We start from the raw sequence: 21,758 nt of genomic DNA on the forward strand, positions 1-21,758 counted from the left end.
AAAAATGTTTCTTTATAAGAACGCTTCACGTTTCCTTAAAAGAATGAAAAGCTGAAGCCAGGATTGCTTCAAAGCAGAAGCTTTGGATCCACTTTGACATCAGCATCTCACCATGGGAAAGTCAGGAGCTACAAACACATAATCATACCAAGGGCAGTAACAAAGAGGCCTTGGACTGAGTTTCCCCCAAGGTTGAGGTGTTGCAAATTCTTTGCCTCTTCAGGGCTCTGTAGAGTCCCAAAAGTATCTGTTCTTCTCCAGCCTGATCCTTCCTTCTCTAGGTTTATGAGAATCCTGTTTCCTGTCTCCTCATCCCTCCTGCAGTGAGTAGACATGGCAGCTCCTAGCTGTGATCCTGACATTGCTAGGGGCTTGTGTATGCAGGTCTATGGGAATGAGGGGGATGAAGGTGAGTTAGAAGGAGAGGGAACACCTACAATCAATGGGAAAACAACAAAAGAAAATAACGATGTTGTGGCCAGAACTGCTAGCAAGGTGTAACAAAACCCAAGAATAAGGAGGCACCTAGCAAGAGCCTGCTGCTGGCACATAGCAAACAGATGGTGCAGACAACCTGAACAGCAAGGGTGTCAGCTTCACCAGGGCTCCCTGGATCAACTAACATGTGCTGCAAAAATAGTGGAGTCATTAGTCACTTCCAGAGGTGTACAGCTCTGCCTCCCCAGCACGCCATGGAGACCAGCCCAGTCTTGACCTCATGGTAGGGAGGGAGTCAAAGAGTTGGAGAGAAATGATAGATGCAGGCCTTTGCTTTGCTGGCGTGAGTTCATTCACAGCTTTGTTCAGAGGAGGCAGAGGGACTTCATGAATGAAAGCGTGGCTGGTGCAACGATGCTGAAAAGGCTGTGCAGAAAACTGCTTTTGCATCCAGCACATAGAACTCAAGAAGGGCTGTGGCTTGGTGAGCAGAATGTGCATTTTCCTGTTGGCTATTGTTTAATTAGGCTGTTGCTGATGCTGACACTGTGTGTATTTTCTTTGCTCTATCTCCTTTCCTTCTTTATTATTTCCTACTTTGGTTTGATGTTGTTGGTATATAAAATTTAAAGAGCTCTAAATTTTTTTAAAGGCCCCTAAAGGGAGCGGTGCTTTTTTGTGTTAAAGTCATTACATGAACACCTGTGAACTGTTGAGTTTAATTGGGCTACAGCTGTTGGGGAGCGAGTGGGGATTTATTGGTTTGATTGGCTGTCTTCAGATTGCGGTGTATTGTCATGCATTGCCCTTCTAACTTGTCTCTTTAAACCGAAGCACATGTGCATATCAGGTAGTTATAGGGACTAGGATCTGAGGGATGAGGCTGTCAAAGCAGAGTGGATCCTGTGGCCATGTGAGGATGCAAAGGCAGCCAGCAGAGAGCATGGGAAAGCTGTGTCAGCTGGGGGAGCACCAGCTGGCCATGGCCAGCCAGCCAGCCTGCTCTGCAGCTCTCGTGGGGCATGCTAAGCTCACAGACATTTCTGAGCAGTGACTGATTGTGCCACGGGGTTCCTGGGCAGTGCTGAAGAGGAAAGGATGCTTTGTAGCATGAAAGCAAGATCCTGTCTGGAACATCACATGTCTGCATGGACAGCAGTGGAGGTCACATAAAAACCATCTCTATTAAGGAAGCAGCCACTGGGAAAGACAACAATAAACCAGGACACCTCTGGGTGAACAAGACCTCTTGCTAAGAAGCTGGATCTCATGTACAGCTAGCTAGTCACTTCAGCTCTGCAGAGTTGTTGTGGTTTAACCCCAGTCAGCAACTAAGCACCACACAGCTGCTCACTCACTTCCCCCCACCCAGTGGGATGGGGGAGAGAATCAGGAAAAAAAAAAGTAAAACTCATGGGTTGAGATAAGAACAGTTTCATAGGACAGAAAGGAAGAAAATAATAATGATAATAGTAACAATAATAAAATTACAATAATAATAATAAAAGAATTGGAATATACAAAACAAGTGATGCACAATGCAATTGCTCACCACTTGCTGACTGATGCCCAGTTAGTTCCTGAGCAGTGATCCACACACCCCAGGCCAACTTCCCCCAGTTTGTATACTGGGCATCATGTCACGTGGTATGGAATACCCTGTTGGCCAGTTTGGGTCAGCTGTCCTGGCTGTGTCCCCTCCCAACTTCTTGTGCCCCTCCAGCCTTCCTGCTAGCTGGGCATGAGAAGCTGAAAAATCCTTGACTTGATATAAACACTATTTAGCAACAACTGAAAACATCAGTGTGTTATCAACATTATTGTCATACTAAATCCAAAACATAACACTACACCAGCTACTAGAAAGAAAATTAACTCTATCCCAGCCAAAACCAGGACAAGAGTATAAAGGCTCCATATGTATAGCAGAGATAGGGAGGAACAATGAGGAAACCTCCACAGTACCACTGACAGCTCAGTGGTGACTGAGTACCACAGAGGCAGCCTGTGTTTAGTTCGTTCTTCCCTACAGAACTTGGCCTAGTGAAGCGCACCTCTCTCCTCTCCCTGAGGGTGCTTGGGGTGGGGAGGATGACACAGGGCAGCCAGAGCCCAGCTGCGCTCTGCTCAGGACCACAGAGGAGGCAGCTGCTGGCATCTTGATGCTGGAGAAGGCTGGGTGCAGTGCTCACCCAGCTGGGTGGCACCATCGGCCGTGGTATTGGAGAACCTTCTCTCCTCTGGGAGAGCCCACCAGGCAGTTAGTGCCTGTGCCCATTCCCTGCATATGGGAGCGCTTCTCAGGTGAACAGTTTAATGAGCTGAGAGGATGCTCCTGCTCTCTCCACAAATCTTCTGTAGCTTGAACTTTTGTGCAAGTGTCCAGACCCTCGTGGGGCTCAGTGGGACCCCAGTTACCAGCACATGCCTGTGCTCTGTTGTTCTGAGTCATTTTACTGTGTGTGTCTGTGAAGGATATGGACGGAGATGTCTTTTTGCTGTGCCTCAGGGTTGGGGGAAGGGTAAGAAAATTCCTTTTGATTCCTTTTTTTTCTGTTGTTTTCACACCATTAGGAAATAATTAACCTCCTTAGTGAAAGCATGTCTCCTTTTCACCTGAGTAGGAAAACCTTAAAATATACATACAATATTTTTAACACTAAGCTTAAATTATGCAGTTGCTGCATTTTGATGATAAATATGCAGATGAGAAGATTTCTGCCTCTTTTATCTTGTGGTTCTAACTCTGTCTAAAAACAGATTGTCGCAGTCACCCTAATTCTGAGAAAAACAGCCTTTTGTGCATTGAAAAGCCAAAACAAGCAAGTCTGATGATCAGATCTTCTCTTCCTAGCTGGCATATGTCTGCCATGCTAGTGAAGGAATCACTTATTTTTTGTGGTGATGGCAGTTGGTGCCATCAATTCCTGTCAGCTGGGAAAAGGGATGGGAAGCCAAATTCACATACACTGGTGATTAATTCTGGAAGCTCATGCAAAGAAAGACACTGTGAATACCACTGGAAAGCTCTGAGATTGCCCATTCTGCTGCAGTGCAGATATATTCTATCCAGATGTGATTAGATAATTCTTGTCTTTCTGCATCCTGGGGATAGCCCTCGGTGGGAATCCACTCAGGTGGGCTCTGGACTGTAGGTGTCAAGGACATGCCAACATAAGATGGGTGGATTGCACGTGTTGAGGAAGTCTGTAGAACTCAATCAGCAGCAGACCTCATTCTGCATCTGTGCTTACCTCGTTCCTTCAGTTTTGAAGGTGACACTTTCATTGGAGGCCATGACTGCTTTGGGCAGTTTGAGGAGCAGGGTGGCCAGCTGCTCTGTCTGGAGAAGGCAGGGCATTCAAGAAATTGCCCGGTACTCCCACCAGTTCTTCTCCCCCTTGTTTCTCTCTTGCTCTCATATACACATACATACAATCATTTTGTCTCCAAAGCATAATTGCCTATTGCCCTGACTGTTGCAAATAGTCTGCCACATTGACCATTGTGCCCTTTACAGTGTTCGCTGAATACATGAGTTCAGGAAACAACGATCCTATGGGAGTCAGGCTAGCCTCTCAGTCACAAAGAGACAATAAAACCTTGTGCTTGCCTAGCAATCCAGAGCTTGTGTCTGCCAAGCAGCCCTTGAGCTTTGGTTAAAAGTAATGACAGATGATTCCAGAGTTCATCTCTTCAGGCAGAGGTTTTGAACAAGCTGCTACTGCTTCTGAACATACAGTTGTGCCTGCACTGTCCAAAGTCTGGGTACCTGGGGTCTTCTTGCTCACCCGCTTTCTGAAATAGCCATCATTAAAAGATCTGCTTTTTCTAAATTTTGTCCTTCTTCTGACTGCAGCATTTGAAAACTCACTGCCTCTGACATGTATGTTCCAAAACTCTGGAATTCTGGATCATTACTGAGCATAGCAGTAAGTACATGGAAGCAGCTTCTGGTCAGACAGATGCTGTGGTTTTATGCTTTTTGGTCTTTCTGGACTTAATAGCATCCTTCCTGGTGCTAGTGATCACAACCAAGAGCAAGTTGCTATGTTCGTCATCATCCATTTGCCTTTTCTTGAGTGAACTCTTGTTGTTACTGGCTGTTCTTGGACTGGCCACTCACACCAGCGCTGAGCTGTGAGCTGGAGGCAGCTGCAGGGGATGATGGTGGCAGGGCTGACAGTTCTACCTTCGCTGCATGATGTTGAGCACAGGCCATAGCAGATAATGCCTGGAAGAGCCAAACAATCATGTACATCCTCCTCCCTCCCCATCCAGTAAATTCACTGCATGTCTGACAGATTTTAAATGAGGGTAGGAAATTTGGCAAAGCATAATTAACAATACTGAGCAGATCTGGAGTTTAAGGGTCCTAGCTCCTAATCCTCTCCTTCGACCACTGTATAGCCTGATGCATTTCTCTGGACACCTGTCAGATTAGTGCTGAAAACACTACTTCAAACCTTACATTTAATCAATCAGTTAGTGGAGAAGCTACAAAGTTTGGACATACCAGACTTTACATAGAAGATGGCCTCTGGTGAAAGCTACTTGGCCTTGAATTACCTCTACAGAAAAAAACCCTGTAAAATAGCAGTCTTCCGAGTGAACAGTATTAAATCAAAGAACTGTAAAACCAAATAACACTGTCTGCAAGGATTGTGAAACTTTGTTCCCAGACAGTGTAACTTCTCATTTGACCTGTATGTATTCCACAGTCAAACATGAAGGGCTTTGGACTCTTAATACCATCTGTGGGAATGTGATCCCTTGGCTAGTTTGCAGCTGTTCAGCACTCTCTCAAGATACACTGGAATTTCTAAGTTCAATTGAACTAGGCAGTGAAAATAAGTGTGAAGGGTTTTAATATCGATCTATGAAGATTATAGTGTTCATAGGCTAATAAACACTCTTGTGCTATGTTTTCTTGCACAAAGGGCACAGCGTAACACGCTTTTATTTTAGGCTGAGGAAAACTGTAGTGAGAAAGAACAGAAGGCGAGTCCCCATGACAGCATGGTGTGTGTGTCTGCGCACGCATGTCTGTCGGTCGTTTGGAAATGGTTGCAGTCCAAAGCCCTCTGAAAACAAAAGTTGTTGTTGAGCTCTGCACACAGGAGACTTCTTACAATCATACAGATGGAAAACAATGGGCACTTGCAGCTTGGGCTGCATAAGCTGTACAGACTCACACCTTAAGACATCTAAAAATATATTTTCTGATCTCCTCATCCCCCCACCCCTCACCCACCCCCATTTTAGGCTGTTGGGTAATGAGAGTGAGTCAGCCACATTAGGGCTTCTATTCATCCTATTTCATTGTACTTAAGCAGGCAATAGCTACTGGAATTGTACAGCCCATCTCTGCACTAACTCAATAGCACTGCTTATTTCTCCATCTCTTTTTAAAGCCTGTGCAAAAGTAAACCTGCTGGGGTTGTACATTAGTTTTCTTTTCACTCCATAAGCTGTTCCTTTCCCAAGAAGCCCAGCACCTTGCTGCTAATCGGCTCATATATACAGTATAGAGTAGAACTGTAGGAGATCCTGTAGAGAATCTGCCATTAGTTTTTTATGGTTTTCTAGTATTTTCTTGATTAAAGAGTTCTGTCAGAAGACCAATGGTCCTAGAAGCATCTTTTCTCAGGGGCCTGTGAATAGTAATTCCTCTTCTTAGCACCCGGATCTGGTATCTCCTTTTCTGTATCATGAGCCCCGCATGTTTAGCACATTGCAAGTTCTGTTTGAATTGAATTGGTATTTCTGCAGCTGCATCATGTGATCATCAACATTAAAGTGGTTGTTCTAGGATTAATAGTTCTTTCTCTACCTTTTGGACTGTAGCTTCCTTTTCCAGGAGGGGCAGGAAATCACATCCTGTGCTTTACATTCGCAGCCTTGGCTCCTTCCCAAAAGAGAGCAGAATTTAGTGCTGCTGATGCTTGCAGCTTGGTAAGATTGTTCAGAGAAATAGAAAATGTGCTGTCCCCCAGTAGGAGGGGGTTTGAGTCCCTGTGATCACAGGAGAAGTGGCATTTCAATTGAGCTCTGCTGACTCCAGTGTAGCAGTGTCTCCTGGAGCAGGGATGGTGTTTCCTAAATTTCAGTTAGTGCAGAGTGCAGCCAGCTGGGTCATGGTCAGGGGTATGGCTCTCATATGGCCCCATCCAGACAGAAATATATGTGCATGTGCTGCACAATGCAGGTGCAGAAAGTGCAGTGCTGCCAATCAAATGCGCTGCGCCTCTGCAGTGAGCTTACTACAGTGACTGCTGGTGCAGGATTTCTGGATGGCAAGAGCCTGTTTGGAGTTGAGAAAATCTGCAGATAGTGGGGCTGCCTGTTAGACTGGGTTATACATACACATTAGCATCCTTCTGACACTAAGCTTGACATGTATTCATGTCTTGTTGGCCTCCAAAGTTGAAACTGAGAACTGAAGAGGCTCCTCTTGGTATTCAGAGCTCAAGAGATTGTGAATGTTTCTTCACTCTCACCATTGCTACTTGTCATGTAAGTGAGGCCCCACAGGCTCCTCCAGTGAAGCATCAAGGACACAAACTCTCCCCTTGTGAAGCACACGATGTCTCTGTACAGCACAGCCTCTGCCTTTCCAAGTGGCTGCTTCCTAGTTCTCTCTGCTTTTCTCAAAATTTGCTGTTGACACAAGCCTTTATCTCAGTGGTTATGGATGAGCTAGATATTCTGTGTTTGTTTGGCAGCCTGATAGTGTGGTATGAGATAGCTCCTTCACTGTTGCTGGGATCATCTGAAGTAACTTTCTGCTCCAAACCAAGACGCTGTTTTCTGTGCACATCTGCAACTGGTCTCATTGCTACACACTCTGTGTAGCAGGCTGCTGGAGAGAAGGGACAGCACTGCAGAGGGAACACAGCCTTGTTGGTACTAGACAGAGCGGCTGAGATGATAGTTGTTGGGTGCAGAGGGAAGCCATTTAATGGCTCCATCCCTGGCAGGAGGCCACATCATGGGCCTGTCTGTGCTGCATGCCTCTGTCACATGGCCACCACATGGGAATGTGGAAGAGGTCTCCTTCACTGAATTCACTGTGGAACCATATCCAGTGCCAGTTTTGGCTGTTCATCATGTTGGGGTTTTAGACTGGGCTGTGGATTCTTGAAACTCGGACTCCCAACCAGGGATCAAAGGGTTGTATTTTAACTATCATTTAATTTTGATCAACCCTTCATCTTGTATTTGCTTTTTATTTTTAGTGGCACCAATGTTCATTTGATTAATTGTCCTCAGTATTGGGAACAATCCATAGTGGGATGGAGGTGGAGCAGAAGTAGATAGGAAGTCGTGATGGAACTCCAGGCTGTGCAGTATGTCAGCAGAATAACGGTGAGGTAAGCATTGTTCCCAGTGCTTTGGCCAATGAGTGACCCTGTCTCTCTCCAGCCTTAGTGGATGGTTTGAAAATTCTTTGCTGGTTATCCTTATCTAAATCTCTTTGACGTCCTGATTTTGACCTGAGATAGCCCCACTGCAGCATGACCACCTAGCACTGTCTTTGCTATGGACTGCTTTGAATGTGACACCTCCTCTTCTCACAGTGCTCCAATGGAGCGGGCTCCAATGCTCACAAAAGTGTTGCTTGAAAGTAGAAGAGCTGCAAGGCTGAGAAACCTAAAAATCAGAGAGCTTAGTGAGAGACCATGTAAGGAACTTACTGAAAGGCTGTGTGCCCTTTGCAAAACAGAATAGAGCACACAGAACACTACAAAGAGCCGGGCTTTTGGATGCCGGTGTGTGCTTTTAGTTTAACCTGATGAAATGCAACAGGATAGAGAGGAAATGAAAGAGTTTGTACAAACTATAGGGGCAACATATGGCAGACTGGGGATGGGGAGACCTTGGAGAGCAGTTTGTGGCCGCAAAGATACTCAGCCTGTTTTACAGCACAGCTGCTCAGAACAAAAGGGTCTGTCTGGATCGCTCGTGTGTTAGCTAATGTTGGTGACAGGAAGTTTGGAAAATGTCTAAAATCTTGCTCATTAAATGGGCAAGTGCAGTGCTCAGGTTTGAAACATACTGATCAAATATGTTGGTCATAACGGACACGCTTATGAGATGTGTCAACAATTTAAAGGAGTGGGTGTGAAAGCAGGGAAACAGCAGAACCAGAATAGAAAAAGGGAGCAATGTGTTGTTGCTTAAGCTTGCACAGTACCCCTTCAGAAGAAATTTGTCCAGCTTGTGTAAATCTGTGGAATTGAAAAAGGCAGAGCAGAGAGGGTATATATGGATAAGCCATATGAATGAACCTCAGAGTACCTCAGTTTGGATTCTTGGAAAGTGGGTCAATGAAAATATCTTTTTCTGGAGCTGAGGTTCACAGTTGCAAGGAGCAGATAGTTATTGTGAGATCTATGAGCAAGACAGATACACCACGACTTTGGTGATCCACAGATCTAATGGAGTTACTGTAATTCAGAACTGGTGGTGCAAAATTTATTGATAAGTTGTATGAAAGTGTAATCTGGGAAATGAGTTCTTCTGTTGAATGGCTCTGCACAAATAAAAACAGGGACCAGTAGGATCCACCATATTTATATATTTAGGCTGAATTTGCTGAGGGACATGAAATAGTATTGTCAGGTGAGGCAAATATTTTCAGTAATGCTTGGAGGATTGTGAGTTTATTCTTTCCTGACATTCCTAAAGTAATTGTGGATGAAAGGAGTATTTGAGTCTGGGTACGCAGCACTGCTGCTACTTTGAGTGCAGCAAACAACCTTATTATTGGGGAAAATGAACTTCTGAAATTAGTGTAAAAATGGAAATTTTTTTGATCAACTCTTTGTTATAGTCACACAAGGGAAGTTAACTGCCTGAGAGTTTGTCTTGCCCTGTACAGTAGCATGGTAAAATCACTGGTGATTTGTACATTAGGACACTAAATAAAAATGTATCTATTTCCTATTATTCTTTAAGGGATGTTTCCCCTTGTAGCTAAATTATAAGTTTAGAGCTTTCTGTAAAATTACCATCACATTGCTGCCCTTGTATTTTTACAGATGCGCAGCAATTTTGAACATTCAGTCTCTCTGAATGTGGAGGCAGGCAGCCGCCCTCAACATCTTTGCGGAAATTTTGGCTCAGTGTGACCCAGCTTTTTTGCAGGATCCGTGCACATAACAGTGCCCATTGCCATGACTCCAGCTCCTGGAAAGGACTCCTACTTAGAAAAATTATCAGCATGTAATAAGTGAGGACTGCTTTACCCAGACTAGCTTTGATCTTTGCTCAAGAACTGATTCAGGATAATAACAGGCTGACATAAAATACAAATGGCCACTTTGCAAGACAAAGATGATTGCTTGTGTAGAGCTTTGGCTCCCATGCAATTCATTTCTTTTCATAGACATGCAGCTAATATGTAAGAGTAATTTGCAAGATATTTCTAATTTACATAGTGGCCCCACCTTTCCTGCAGCCCACACTGAAAAAGCTAGATTGACTGGAGGCTTACAATGATGATAGCAATGAATAATACATAATCTGCAATCTGGGCTCCTTTAGCCATGTTATTTGCAGGCTGCAGTTTTTTTCTGGCTTAAGCAATATGTTTTTTAGTGGATGTGTTGGAATTCTGTTTTGTCCCTTCTGCCATAACTGTGCCTGGGATGTTTGGAACTGCACATTAACACCAGGAGATGGTTTACGCAGTTGACAGCACACATTTTATGGCTCATCTTTGTGTAGTATAGTGATGGGACAGAAATACACAAAGAAACTGAACCTGGTGAATGAACTAGCAGTGTTTGGTGTGTGTTGTGTGTGTCATCCCCCCTGCCCCCCGTTGGCTTTTTGCACCCTTGATTTTACAGCATTTGAGGAGTCTGTTACGGTCAGTATTCAGTTTTGACTGTGAGTTTGCCATCTAGTGGCTACTATGTTTTGTTAATAAGTCCTCATAAGCCCCTTGTTAAAACTGGCTGTGTTTTAGGTTCTCCTGTTGCTCACACTGGACAGGAGACAATGGCAGTAAAAGCTGACAGACATCTCCCTGACTTCATCTTCTGCTGTGCTGGGTAGCTCACAGCTCCGCTGTCCGTTGACTTAGCAGCCATCTGACATTTAAGCTTTGCTTAAAGGTGAAACATGCTGTCAGGCCAAAGAGGTCCCAGGCTGAAGTCTGGAGTTTGGAAACATTTGTGTTAGGTTCAGCCCTCTAGAAATAGGAGCCACTCCATAAACAGTCCTGCTGTGTGAGGGCTGCAGCACTGAGGTTTTCCTCCTGGTCTTTGCGCTTTCCTTAAGCTGAACCAAATTCTCCACATTGTACGTATTTAGCAGGTTATGGTTCAAGTTATTTTTCTCTGTTTTGACCTGGCTTTGTGAATGAGACTAAAGCTTTTGTGTTGCTGCCACTACCTAAGTTTCCTGCCCCAAGGAAATGCTTCTCAGGCTGGTGCTTTGGTATGCGCTTGTGCGTACACACAGGTGAGAAAGAGCCTATCTCTAGTCCCTTCTTATGGGGGAGGTAACATGAGATTCTTTATTTGAAGCAGCCATTGCACTGGAGATATCATCGCATAGTGTAGTGTGTATAGTTGGGTGGGAATAGGGAGGAGCACATGGTGCAAAGAATTCGTGTTAATTTGGGTAGAAAAAAGAAAAGCATTGGAGCAATCTCCTTGGAGCAATCTCCTCTGCCTCTTTCCCACCCGGGTTTTACAGGAGTTACGCTTGCTTGTGTTTGCTGTCCCAGGTACTAGAAGAAACTAGGTGCTACTCTCTCGTGCATGCCTGCTTTGTGCCTGACTTTCTCTTCCATAATCTTATGTATGAATCAAAGCTTGCCTACAGGTGGTGATTGAGCCCAAAAAGGCTTATCACTTACCAAGCAACCGTCTGCAATTATTTGTTTGTCCTCTGTAGCCAGCGTAGTTACTTATTGATATCTAATGTTTGTCTCACCATGTTATAATGAAAAGGAAGTGATAAAAGCCTCATTCTTGCTTGAAGTGCCAAATTAGCTAAGAATGGTGACACTTTGCTACTGTTCTCTCCTGTGCTAAGATAGAAAGGCATAAACCATTGCTTTTTATAGGCAGGGGTATCTTGTTATCCTGGGACAAGGCTGTTTCTAATGCTTGAACTGTGAGCCAGAAGCATTTGAAATATTTACTAGACAGTTAAAATACAGGGGATGCTGCCTTGCCATATCAGGCATCACACCAGGAACCAGCATGAAGGAAACATTTCCTCCAGGGTAGCTGCAGTGGAGCCTAAAGCAAGCAGCAAGGCCAAGGGTTTGCTTTCGGGAGACTAGTCCTAAAGCACTTGTAAAATCTCCTGAAAGAACAAATACCCATTGTCTGATCTGAGGCAGCATGGGTTCTGTGGAGTAAGTATAGAGGCCCAATGGTCACCTCTGGGCACAGAGATCTCAGTGCCTCCTCTTGCCAGGAGCCTACACAGTGTGGTGCAGCAAATGCAATGTGAGGGGGCACTTCATCCCAGCATCTTCTGGGATAGGGAGGCAGGGGCTCCTCCAGTCTAAGACTCTGGACCTTCCCTCCTGGTTGTGCCTTTTCGGTAACAGTTGTGCTTTGGAGGATGAGAAAAGAACCTGCCGTGAACTACTAATTCACCCATTATGTTGGACAGCAGAATGACTGTTCAGGTGCCCTCAAAGTTTCTGTCTTTGCCCAGACAGGTTGTGGCTGCCCCATCCCTGGAAGTGTTCAAGGCCAGGTTGGATGGGGCTTTGAGCAACCTGGTCTGATGGAAGGTGTCCCTGCCTATGGCAGGGGGATTGGAACTAGGTGATCTTTAAGGTCCCTTCCAACCTAAACCATTCTATGACTCTATGATTCTATGATCATGAGACGGCTGCTTGAGGATTACTTGTAGGTGGGAGGGGGAACTTGCCAGTCTTCAGTCCATAGCAGGGCATAGATTTTTGGCTATATAGCTAATGTCTGTTTCTTTTAGAAACAGCATTAAGACAAGTATCCTTGAGATAATAACTTAGGCCATGTGCTTCCCTTTCCTTGCCTTCCCCTGCAGCAAAAAGAAACAGCTGTTGAAATATTTTTAGTTATAATCTGGTGGACGTGAAAAAGACCATTGTCTGTCTGTGCATTTTACTGTCTTTATGGTTATATTTGTGCCTGCAGCCAGACCACCTAGTGCTGGGAGCCCATCAGATGACAGCAAGGCAGGGCTGATGGCTGATCAGGGTTAGCACTGAAGTGGGAGACTTCCGAGACATATTTAGCTCATGCAGGCAGTAGTAATGGGTGATTCAGGAAATGGCTTGGCCATTTCTGCTGCGTGCAACTTCCCAGAACAGCAAGGACAAAGCCCCCCGAAAGCTACAACTGTGAGAGGTGGTGGAATCTGCACCCCATTCCAGTGGCACCCCTCTGTCCTGTCTTGTCCAGACATTAAAGCTCTCATTGCAGAGGTGCCTACTTGTCCCTGGCAGTCTGGTTACACAAGTTTCTAGTTTGGGTCCTCCTGTAAATCAGGATTTAAAACCCTCGGGGATTTTTTTGTGTGTGTGAGTGTGTGTTGTAAAGTGATGTCCTCAGACATTCTAAGCAGACCACAGCATTTTGATGGGAGCCAGGGTTTGAATCAAAACCACCTTATTTCCCTCCAAACCCTGTCTCTCTGTCAGACTTGTCTGGATCCCATTAGAAATGTGTTAATCAGAGAAAAATGACATATGCATCTACTCTGAGGTACATATAAATTTAATGTGACATTGAGAGAGACCCAATGCTCCATTCTTCAGCAGACGGCCTGTGGTCCTGCTGTAAATGCAGGGAGATTTGAGATTCTCTTTAATTACCATGACTCTGGTGATAACCTCCAGCAATGGCTAGCATAGTTTCCTAGCCCTATAGCTGTCACATTAGTGATTGTTACATTTCTTTTACTTGGCTTTGTTATGTGAAAACAATAGTTAATACTTCTGTTAGGAGGGAAAGCTTAACTTTTTTTTCCCCTGGCAAGAGGAAGAGTGATGTTGGAAAGAAGTTTTCTAAGCTGTTCCTAAAGTGTGGTATGGTCACGAACCAAGGACTGTTTGGTATAGAAGGCATCACCAGTTGGTACAATTACATGTAATACTTGAAATATTTTCTTCTAGGCATCAAAGAACTGTCAGTCTTGAAAAGACATGCTTCTGTTCAGGGTTTTGGGTAGAGGCAGCAGTGAGAGCAGGAGGAAGGTTTGCTCTCTGACTTTGCCTAATTATTCCTGGGGCAGAACTGTTTTTGGGAAAAAGGCTCTCAAGTCAGGCTGTTATTGTTGGAAGAGGGCTCACTGGTGTCCTGTTGGTAGTGTGACTAAATCCTACAGTATTTGATGGGATTTTTTCTTCCGGGTGCTGAAAGAAATGGATTTTTGAGCAATTCAAACTCTCTTTTTAGAAAAGATATTTCTAATCTTTGTGGTTATGCAAGAACTTTTTAAAATATGAAATGAATGCAGCCTAATGGATCAGAAACCAGAAAGCAAAGAAAGAGAAACCAAACTATATCTTTCCTCTTTATCACATGATCTGTTTGGGGAGAAAGAATGAGTCATTATTTTTTAGCACATGAAATTGGCAATGCACGCTATGATTACCCCTGTTCCAAGCCTCCTTATATGCACAGATAAAACAAGTTACACTTAGCCCTTGCCCAGGCTCTGTGGCGCTGATCTGTCCTCCACTGGGAGGGTGAAGACACTGGCAATTTTTTGGTGAGAAGTGGGAGAAGAGAACATGACCAGGAACTGCACTGGTTGTGGTGCCTGACCCTGGGGATGGAGTTAGATGGACGCTCCCCATCTGTGGAACAGTGCGAATCGCTCTGTATCGCCTCCGTGTGCCTACACATGCACACGCTGAACCCCATGGGCTGCTTGTGCTCATTTTTCAAGCCTCCTCAATGTGTCTACCTATTTAAGAGTCAGTAACTTGGAAGAAATTTTAATGTTAGTAGTTTAAGACTCAGGTCCCTCATTTTAATTACTGTGTGTTAGTCAAAATTATCTTGCCTTCTGAGGCAGATAAAATCAGAACAAAGACAGATACATGGGAAGAGCAAGCTTTTAAAGTTAGAGCGCAAGTCGTTAGTTCAGTACAAGCTCCCCCTAGAACTGAGAGATGGAAAAATCCTGCTGGGCTGGAAAGCGCTGTAGTTCATCAGGATAACTACACAGATGGTGAGAAGACGGAGGTGGAGGCTTCATATCTGCTCTGTTTACAGCCAGGGTCAGGAGCAGAATGTTTTTCCCTCTCCTTGGGGTTTAGTGGCTGTATAAGCTGCATGTACCTCACTTTCCTAGCAAGGGGCCCTGTTTGTCAAGGTGGCAGGAATCCTCAGAGGACCCTTTCTTGGACTCAGAGAAAGGTCCCAGCCAGCCCAGAGCTGAAGCAGCGTTTTAGGTTGTAGTTTCCAGATTCATCAACTTCTGCTTTAATTCTTGGTGCTTATAGTTTTAACTTTTAAAACTCTGCCACTTCATGATCTCCACCTCTGAGATCCCTATTATCCCTGTTGTGCAATTACTGTGGATCAGAGTTGAATCTATTTTTACCCTCTTGTTTTTCCCTTCAGTTTGTAATGCCTCTGGGAGTGAGTTCTGGGAAGAATCTGCTTTGGTTTTAAGCTGTATGGTGCCGCCTCCTCTCCCATTATCACTCTCTGGTTTCAATGGCCCCATTGTGCTGTCTGTACTGGCACTTTGCTTGGTTTGAAGTGTGGGTAAGAAGTTGCTCCGTCCCTCTAGTTTTATTCTGTCACTCACAGCACTGACCTTCTACCCGGGAGCTCTTTGAATGGAGTGGCTATTTCTCCTGCCTGCACACCTGACAGCACTCGAAGTGGCAGGTACAAACTGCCATGAAGCTTTCCTGCAGTCCTGCCAACACCTGCTCTCACATTGCTGTACCTGTGGCTGAGAGGAATCATGGATCCTGCGGATCCTGTGTCTTTAGTACTTTTCAGGACTTCTTCCTTGTGAAATTTTGGCTTCTGCCACTGATTGAGACACAACCCGAAAAAAATTCTGATGATGCAAAAAATGCTGGAAAGTAGAATTATTCTAATGTAATTACTTTCTGACTGCATTAAACCCTTTCCATTGTGCATTTCTCAGGCTTTATTGAATCCCAGCCAATTTCCTTCAGCTTTGTCTCATTTCCCTTCAAAGTTGCCTTTTCTCAGCTCCAAGATATTTGTGTTGCTGCCCTTTCTGCAGACCCTCATCTGCATTTCAAACCTGGTGAGAGATTACCATCCCTGTATCTTAGGTATCTCTGTAGTCATTTAGTACACCTGGCTCACATCCAGCCCTTGGATGCAGAATTGTCTCTGATCTGGCTGACAGTGTAAAGCAGCTGCTCTCCTGTACTATCCCCAGGAGCACAGTCCCTTCCGTAAGTGTCCCGTTGTTTCCCAAATGAAGTAAAATCCCCCCGGACCACACTGCTTGCCCTGTTGACAGACCTCCCAAGTCTTTTCCCCTTCCTTTCCTTTTCTTGCCCAACTATCAATCGTGTTGTTTGGTCCTTTCTTCAGATGCTGAAAATCTGTGCCCATATGCTAGCTGCAGACGTGGGTAGTCACGTAAGTCACATGGCTGTGTGTGCTTGCTGGTGGGGCAGTGCGTGCACGGAGACAGGGCAGATTCTGAATCTTTGTATAATCAGCCAGTTGGATGCACTTTGGATGAATATTTAAGATCTTGACGTGAGCACTGGGCTAATGAATTGCAGTTCTAGCATTCACTGCAAAAGTGTCTCAAACATAATGGGGACAAAATTTGCTTAAAATTTGTTTTGAACATGTATGGCATTTTTCTCTTAGTTTACTCAGTTTTGTTTTTTCTGCATCTTATTTATTTTGGGCTATGAAACTATAGTAGTTATTTTCTCTTTTTTTTGTTTTGAATAAATTTCATTTTACTATTCTGCAGACAGAATGATGCCACAGACTGTTTTCTTTACTTCCTGGAGACATTATGTTATTAATGCTTTCTAAAACTTTTACTTTTTATTGGTTTTATTTCTACAAAAGCTTGGACTTGAAGCCCACAGCCACCATTCAAAAGTGGGGTATTAATTGGACCAATGTGCACTATGCGGAAATCAAGAGTGGGATTAAATGGGAAGAGTTTTCAGTATACTCCTAGTGCACAAACCCTGCTAACCTCTTACAGTGCTGATCTCTTCCTGGATGTGTCCCTGGAAGAATTTATCTCAGCCTCCCTTGAAGCACCATTCCTGAGTTAGTCAGATCTGTGCCCCACATTCACGCTGTTTCAAATGGCAGCATCCCATCCCCCTGAAGTTGTCTTATAAAGCTATTCTCAATCTAGCAGCGTTAGCCCACGTGATGGGTGAATCCAGGTCAGAGAGCATGGTCCCTTCACATCTGCTCGATGCTTGCTGCTGACATTTTCATTCAGCCTGCCTGTACTGGGCAGCGATGGAGGTCTATAAAGGGGGGACAGAAACATCTTTCTGCTGGTGGAGGACAATGGCAGGACCTCCCAGTAACTGCAGCTGTGTCGGGGCTCTGAATACAACGGGCCACTCTTGGCAGTGCTACTGAGGTCTGGCTCTTGGAAAGCAGCACTGTGATTCAGCTGTCACTCAGCTTCCAGCAAAGGGAGCTTTGAAAAGGCGCCTCTGCTGCTCTCCTGGAGTAGCAAATATTTCCTAGGCCTCTGCTGCTGAATGGGAGAGATTGCCATTGTCCTCCTTCCCCTCTCAGGCTTGCTGGGCTTGCTATAAATGGGCCTTTTGCAAGGGAACAATAAGCCCAGCAAAGGGTCCAGGTTGCACATGTCTGAGCAGTGAGAACACTCGAGCACTTTTTCATTGGCTCCTGTGATGTGAAAAGCTGTGCTGCCGACAGGGCAGGTTTATTTTCCAGCCACAGCTGTGGGTTTGTTTTCTCTCTCAGGTTGCGCTGCTCTGGGTGTACATCTGCATGTTTCAACTCATTTCCTAGAAAATATTTTCACCCCAAGATTTCCTTTGGCCTCAGAAATCTGTTTCCTTTTGCAGCTTGAGCTCTGTGATGTGTTTGCAGTGAAACCCACAACCCAGGTGGGACCAGCCTGCTTTCACATTTCTCTGCTGTGATAAACTTTGGCTTAGGTTTGGTAGAATATCCCCAAACTTGTATTGCCTTGTGGTTTTGTGGCAAAACCACATGCACCTCTCTGATTCAAACCTGGCTGAAAAGCCATGGCTTGGGCTGAGGTTCACAATGAACCTTGGGGTTAATTCAGCTAGAAGATGTTCCTCAGTAATCTGTATGGAGACAAAAGGTATAATTTTCTGCCTGGACCACCAGGGACCAGAGAACATTTTCTAGTTTTCCTCTGACCTTCCTGTGAAACTTTCAGCATCACAGAATTACATGCTGCTTTTTGAATATGACTGATACTACTCCTGCCCTCTTCTCTCCCCAGCTGAAAGAATGATTTTTGTGAGTACAGCATTGATTTGCAGGCATGTGTAAGTACAGTGAAGCTTTTACTCATTGGGAAGAAAGACTAGGTCCTACCAAGGAAGAAGTGGGTTTGGTCTCCCATTGGAAAAAGTATGCCGTACAGTGGAATACAGTAAAGACTCTTATCACAGAGAGACAAATATGAACATGTCACGTTACAACCTTCTAATCTGAAAACCAGAAATATAGCCATAATGATCTTTGGGTCACTTCAAAAAATGTCTTTTAGTTTTTAAACCCCACACAGATCCTGAATATAGAATAATGTATTCACTTCCTCCACCTGCAATATTCACTTTTTAGGGGGGGTCTTATAGCAATGACCTGTCTAAAAATGATGTAAGACAAAGGAACAGCATACGGTGACTCACAGTATTCTTACCCCCCTAGAGTGTGGCTGACATGATTGCTTTGCTTCCCAGCATTGCATGTATAGATGCCTGAAAGAATAGAGAACTTTTCAGTATATATAATCTCTGCTTACGTACGCCTACGAATCAAGGTCAGCTTTTATTTAAAAATACTATCAGTAAAATTAATTCTTTGTTCTTTTCAGATATTCTATGGTCTGATTTTCCTCCTGTGCTAGTCTTACTCTAGTGCAATTTGCACTGGTGCTTTTCATGATTTAGGCCTGTCTGAGTGAAAGGAGAATCAATGCTTCCTTTGCAAAGTGACTCAGACTGCAGCCTGGCCACACTACCCCTGTCACCAAGAAGTTTGCAAAATTCAGGTGACCGTACCCTGGCTGCAAGTCCAGGAGTTTTGCACTGTGGCTTGTCCTCCAAATGCCAATGAGGAAAATCTCTTTGGAAGTTTCTGCCTTGCTCATCCCATTTACTGAAACTAAATTTCAAGAAGCTAATCGGGCAGAGAGTGCAAAGGATGAAATGTTAGAAATCAAATTAATGAAGCTGAATCACCAATTTGTGACCTAGAAGACTATTAGGAGTGATCAGAATTAATTAACTCTCCTTTGCAATGCTTCAGAGGAAGCCAGGAAGCTAGGCATGGGGACACAAAGAACATCAATGGGATCTGACTACCTGGACTGGGTGAAGCAATGCAGCAAGGCTGTGCTCTGGCCAGAGCCTGGGCTCCAGGGGCTACTCATGGAGCACAATTAGCAGAAGCAGAAGGGAGAGCTGCCATGATCCCTTCTTGTGTCCTTCTCTTTCATGCTTATTCAGGGACATGTGGAGGAAGCTGTGAACACGCTGTCTATGAAGAAGCAGCAGTCCTGTTATCTGTGATGGCACTGTAGGGGAGTCTAAGGGACTGATTTATTGGTGGCGTTCTGAATTTTCTAGTGGAACGATACTGACAATTCACAGGAACAGCCTCATCATCACAGCTCCTTTTCTATGAATTTGTTTCTTTGACTCAAGCTCTGTTTGCGTTACTCTGCTTGCTCCTCCTTCTAGTGGTCAGTACTGAATTAAGACAATCTCACAGCAGTATAAATGTTTAGGAAGGAGACAGGAGCCCCTGCTCTTCCGCTGCACTTGCTTTTCTGACCTGCAATGGTGTAATGACATACAGGTTCTTTGTGTCAGGATGGCCCTAGCGAGCAGGTCCAGGAAGGCCCCTGTGCCTGGCTGAGAGGCAAGGATCTGTCCATATAACAAAATGATTAACAGCTTGATTTTGGATTGTTAACTGGCATGTGGTACTCCCAAACTGTCCTTCCCAGCTGATAAAGATAAAGCAGGAGGCTGTGCAGCTCCCATCGTCCAGAGGACATGGATCTCTCCATGGACACTGCACTGAGAAGTTCCCTTGGAGCAGTGTGTGGGAGAGGCTGCAGGACTGGGCCCTGTCATTCTGTGCTGCAGCATGGACTGGTTGCCTTATTTCCATCCTGTCCTGTGATTTTTTGTGTTACGTGTTGGCATCAGCCACAGACAAAGGCAGGTTGGAGGTATCCAATTGAAAGCGGCACTCAGTCAGGGCCACCTCACGCTGTATCTCGAAAGCCTGGCAGCAATCACCAGAAGCAGAGAAACCATGACACAGTATCTTGCTGATATTTTGCTGATTTAATCAAACCCAGGATTAAGTCCTAAACAATTCCAGGGAAAGATGATACACGTATCAAGCTGTAGCTTCTTTTCTTTCAAAGGTCAGAGTTTTAGACAGCTCTGGCTGATAGTTGCCAAAATAAATTGGTCATTTGGGATACTCAGTGATACGAAGTCAACTTACCAATTGATTTGAAGTGAATGTGAAAGGGAATACCTACTTTTAGTAATTCTTGAGAATTTTAAAGAAAATTAGTATTTTCCTCACCATTCTTTTTGGGGCAAATATGGAGAAAGAAGATATCCAATCATAATTATTTTCACTAACCAGAACTGCAGTGTTTCTTCTTGAGTTGATAAACTCTTTTAATACACTCAACAGCCCATGGGAGGAAGAAAGGGGAGGGAAAGCTTGGTGAAGAGATGGCTTCAGTTTCTTGAATAATGCATTGTTTAGCAAATTGACTGTCCGATCAGGAAACAGTCCACTGTATATGATCAACATCGACATTGCTAGCTGGACAACTTACAAAGAAGCATTTTGGAATTAATTTGATGATTATGAAAATGTCTTGGATCCTTTGCTGAAGGCTAAATAAACACAATTAAAATATTCTTAGTTTTCAATGTGCTTTGTTCAGTTCATTAAGTGTAACTAGAGCTTCCAGTTATCTGCATTTAGTTTTTAAAAAAACTGGAGGGTATTTTTAGAGCAATGTAAAGCTTATTGCTAATTACACCTGGGGGGAAATCTCATTAGATATTCATTTGCTTTCAGAGTTTAAAACAATTCTAATGAGCTGCATTAGTTGTGATAACACTGACTGACTCTCTCTTGTCTGCTGCCCCTGGCTTGTCTGAAACAAACAAAGCTTCTTTGGAGCCTGTAACTCAGCAAATGTGACCTTGGCTATCTTTGGGGTGGAGGGGGAGGGAAGTGTAGTCCAGAGGACAAGGAGAGAGTTTGCTGCAGTAAGGGCTTGGAGCTGGAAGTGGCAGGTGACCTTGCAGCCAGAACACTGGACCAGGTGAGATGTGATATCCTCTCCCTGACTGCACCTGTGGCTGCCGGCGCAGTGCCGGGCAGTGCCAGTCTGCCTTTCAGGCGTTTCCTGCCACTTTTGCTGAACTAATGTGTTAAGATCTTGGCAAGGCTGTAAGAGGCAGCCAAGCAAGCACCTGTGAGAGGCCTGACCTACTTTCTTCTCATACAGAAGGAACCTTCCCATAGGCCATGCCCAGCCAGGTGGGTGCAGCTGGGGTTGGGGAGCCCTCGGACTCAGAGGAATTCAGGAAAACCCAGAGGAGCAGCTGTTTCCTCTTGATATAGCTGCGGCTCACAGTAGCCTGCAGTGTAGAGCTTTGTCAGCTGGTATGTCTGCCTGGGACAATGCCATGAAGAGCTATCAGCTTGGTTCTCAGTCCTCTGCTTCGCCAGCTGCCAGAAGAATTGCTGTTTCACCACTATTTATCCAGGAGATTGGAAGGGTTTCTGGCAAGGAACCGTCACCGCCTTGGATGACCTAAAACCAGGACAATGAAACAGCTCAAGCTGAAGTGAAGACTTGGCTTGCCTTAGCTAGTGTGAAGAACATTGAAGTAGGGCAGATAGAGCAGAATAATTTTTACTTCTCCCCACATCAGTACGTTTTGGATGAACTGGGCAGCCTGTGAAGAATTCAGTCTTTGCAGTGGACACATAAATTATTTGGGGCTGATCTTTTTATCTCTCCCCACTAAGCCCCAGCAATGACTCAAAACCAAGAACTTCTTCTGCCCAAAATAAGTTTTGATCTTG

The 21,758-nt window shown here is 44.6% G+C and overlaps 1 protein-coding gene across 1 annotated transcript in view; it reads left to right on the top strand.

Moving 5' to 3' along the window:
* The first annotated feature begins 798 nt into the window (after nucleotides 1-798).
* NEK6 (NIMA related kinase 6) overlaps nucleotides 799-21,758 on the top strand; it is a 151,751-nt gene continuing 130,791 nt past the window's right edge. The window contains exon 1 of the mRNA XM_069771352.1: nucleotides 799-922. The gene's annotated coding sequence lies outside the window, so the exon portion shown is untranslated. The remainder of the gene's footprint in view (nucleotides 923-21,758) is intronic.

The sequence above is a fragment of the Haliaeetus albicilla genome, chromosome 26, assembly GCF_947461875.1.
Source record: "Haliaeetus albicilla chromosome 26, bHalAlb1.1, whole genome shotgun sequence".
Taxonomy (NCBI): domain Eukaryota; kingdom Metazoa; phylum Chordata; class Aves; order Accipitriformes; family Accipitridae; genus Haliaeetus; species Haliaeetus albicilla.